Source organism: Triturus cristatus, chromosome 4_2, assembly GCF_964204655.1.
Source record: "Triturus cristatus chromosome 4_2, aTriCri1.1, whole genome shotgun sequence".
NCBI classification, from domain to species: domain Eukaryota; kingdom Metazoa; phylum Chordata; class Amphibia; order Caudata; family Salamandridae; genus Triturus; species Triturus cristatus.
Window position 1 is genome coordinate 560,048,937 of NC_140586.1, and position 3,995 is coordinate 560,052,931.

The window sequence follows — 3,995 nt, forward strand, 5'->3', positions numbered from 1 at the left end:
GGGGCTTGGATGGAGTGGTGTGACATTTCAGCAGTGGGCCTGTGGACACTGGTTGTCTAGCGCTGAGCGCCCCTGAGGGAGCCCCCCCCTTTTCATTGCTGGAGGTGCTGCGGTCGGCGGCCGGATTGGGTCATGCGGGCCGTGTTTCTACGCCTCTGCGGCCCTTCTTCAGTTTGCTTATTTTCTGGACTAGGGGGCTGTAATAGATCAACATGCACCAAATATCTCCCACTGCACCAGCATTTGCTATCAGGGTCTTTCATGGCAGCCTTGTTCGATAGCTCATGTGTGCCCTCCGGTACCCTTAGAAATAGTAAGTTGGAATGTCAGGGGGGCTCTAGACAAAATCAAACGTGGGGCCATACTTCAACAGGCTAAAAGGGCCCATGCCGACATACTCATCCTACAATAAACACACCTTATGGGATCGAAGGCACTTTGCCTTCAGCGCTATCGTTACGTTCATGTGTTTCACTCTGGGTTTGTGAGGGGGTCACGGGGGGTGGCTATCTTGATCCACCGCCGAGTTCCATACAAACATGTCAAGACGTGGGCAGACACTCAGGGGCGGTATTTGTTCCTGCAGGCATGGTCTGGGAAGAGCCTGTGGTGTTGGGCTGTGTCTATGCCCCCCCCTTCACTCTTGTGGAGTCTGGTGGAGCGACTTATGACGTTATGGACAGATATGCCAGATGGCCTGACTGTGGTTGGGGGGGACTGGAATGACGTGGTGGATGTGACCAGGGATCGTTGGAGGCACGGGGGATGCATGGCTGTTCGCCAGCCCACGAAATTATACTCTCTGACATTGGGGCTCGACTGGGTGGATGACCCGTGGCGCCGGTTACATGGGAATGCTCAGGGTTACACATATCTCTTGGCGGTTCATGATTCCTATTCTGCCTTGATTACCTGTTTGTTCCCCGGGTGGTGGCCGATAGGGTTGTCGAGGCCAATATTCTTCTGTGGGCCCTTTCTGATCACTCGCCCTTTGCCCTTTCATTGCAGGTGGGTCGGGCGGGACAGCCTTTCCGTTGACACCTCTCGACCTGAAACCTCCAGAAGGAAGTCTATAGGGAGCGTATAGAGAGTGCTATTGATCAATACCTGGCTCTCAATGTGGGATTGGTTTCGGAGGCCGAACCCCTGTGGGAGGCATTGAAACCCACTATACGGGGTGATGACATCTTCTTTTGCGTGGCAGCTCACAGAGCGCGAATGGAGGCCCTGCTACAAGCGGAGGCTTATTTTACGGACCTAAATCATTGCAGTAAGGAGGACGGGGGTAATCCTTGCTTGACTGGCAACACGCAGTAGGGTGTACCAGTGGGGAGATAAGTCTAGCAAGATGCTCCACCGCTTGTGTCAAGGGATGTTTCACTCCTTGGCTGTCCCCGGCATAGCAGGTCCGGACAGGGAGTCCATTACGGAGTCCTCTGAAATTGCCGAAAGCTTTGCTGCGTATTATGCGGAATTATACGCCCCCAGAGAGTGTCTCACCGAAGATGTGATAGGCCGTTTTTTGGATGACATCCCGCCTAAGGCTTTCTCGGATGAAGCGAGTGCGGAGCTGGATCTCCCGCTCACAGAGGAGGAGTTGGGTGGTGCTCTGGGGGAACCTTAATTCTGGGAAGGCCCCAGGGCCGAACAGGTTTTCCTGTGAATTTTTTAAGAAGTACTTTTTGTAGCTAGGGCTCCACTACCTCAGAGTGGTGGAGGAGGCCCGCAAGCAGGGCTGTCTTCCTCATGACTGGAGACACGCGGAGGTGGTGGTGTTCCATATGCCCGGCGACCTCCAGACCAACATGCTTCATATCGTCCTATTTCCCTCCTGAATGTCGAAGCACAAATTTTGGCCAAGGCACTCGCCAATAGCCTGCAGTCCCATATTACTACATTAGTACACCCAGATCAGGCCGGGTTTATGCTCCAGAGGGCGACCCGACATAATATTCGACGAGCACATGTTGCTGTTGTGACCATTCGAGGGCTAGGTGAATGGGCGGCCCTACTGCTGGCAGATATGTACAGGGCTTTTGACTCGCTTAGTTGGGTGTACCTATTTGCGCTGCTGCACAGGCTGAACTTTGGACCCCGCTTTTTGTCCGACCTGACCTTACTCTATACTGATCTCATGGCGTCCGTGCATGTCGCCGGATCTACCTCCTCCACTTTTTCCATTGGACGGGGTATCCGGCAGGGCTGCCCCCTGTCTTCATACTTGTTTGCATTGGCAGTGGAACCCCTAGCCACCTAGGTGCGTGTTGATGCGCAGGTGACCGGCTTTGAATGGGTGCACGGATTATCGGATCGCATCGCATTATATGCTGACGAAGTTTTTTTTTACCGATGTGGATAGGACGGGGCTGTGGCTGCTCCGTATCATGCAGATCTTCGGGGAATCGTCAGGCCTATACTTGAACACCCGCAAGTCCACCTTGTGGGTTCTTGGTGACGCGTCGGTTCTGGGCTCCTGGGCTTCGTCAGTTTGAGTGGTTACAGGGGGAATGAAGTATCTGGGAGCATTTCTATCGGACTCGCCTACCGTGTCTTGGGCCAGGAATTTGGTTCCAGTTTGGGATCGCGTGTGGGAGGATCTCAGGACTTGGTCCCATATGCCACTGTCCATCTATGGTAGATCAGCCATCTTTAAGATGGTTGCGCTCCCCCGTTTACTATATCAACTGCAGAATCACCCCTACCCGATTTCCCCCAGATGGTTCCGGCAGGTTAATGGTGCCTTGGGTTAGTTCTTGTGGGCCGAGGGAGCGGTACGAGTCGCCTTGCGAATGTGCTTCCTCTCTATGTATTGTGGGGGGCTGGCGACTTCCGACATTTTGTCATATTATATGGTCTCACACTTGCTTGTTTTGAATAAATGGTGGTATGGGGATAGGTACGATCCAGCTTATGCTGTTGAGCGGCGATGTATGGGGGATTTCTCCCTACACACGATACTGTACTCTGCACCGTGACGCAATTCATTACAGTCAGTGACGAAGGTCGTTTTCCAAATTTGGCGGCAGGCCCTACGGAGGATGGGGTGGTGGAATAAACTGACGCGGGAGACCCCTCTATGGAACAATGGGTGTCTGCCACAATTAGCTACTCTGTCGGGGTTCCGTGAATGGGATAGCATTGGTATCTCTACCCTGGGAGATGTAATGCAGGGGCCAGTCCTGAAGTCATTTCAGGACCCACAAAAGGACTTTCATATAGCGAGAACCCAATTCTATAAATATCTTAAGTTCCGGCATGCCCTCTCCCCTAGCCTGGAGGGCTTGGAGTCACTGGCGGAGTTCAGCCCGATAGAAGCAAAGGTGTTTATGGGAGATCTTCAGGATCATAAGATCTACAAGATTTACCAATCCCTGGTTACTCACTGTTCTCCTACGCTGCAGAAGCTTAGAGGGGCCTGGGAGGGAGACGTAGGCCCACTTGATGAAGAAGATTGGACGGAGGCCCTGGCCTCCCCACGGGGGGCGTCCATGGCAGTATGTCTGCACCTTGTCCATTTTAAGTATCTTCATCAGGTCTACTTCACACGGATTTGATTGTGGAGGGTGGGATTAGTGGCCTTCCCTGTGTGTCACAGGTGCGAACAGGAGGAGGGTGCCCTTATGCATACAGTTTGGCATTGTATTTCCTTGGCATGATTTTGGAGGGGAGTTATGGCCTGCCTCTCTGAGGTGTTGGGTTGGGACCTTCCCCGCTCGCTGAAGCTGGTGCTCCTACATGTCATGGAAGGGATTAGGGGTAATATATATAAACGCCATCTTATTTTGCTTAGGTATACTCTGGGGAAGAGAGACATTGCTAGGGCATGGAAGGCACCGGCACCACCCTCAGTGTCCGCATGGAAGAATGGTCTGGACTTTTGCATGGGTTTGGAGCTTTCCATTTTTACTGCAAGAGGGTGCCCGCATAAACATTTTAAAATTTGGAAGCAATGGGCGAACTATCGAGGCTTGCTGCTGGTCTCTACAGCAGGGCCC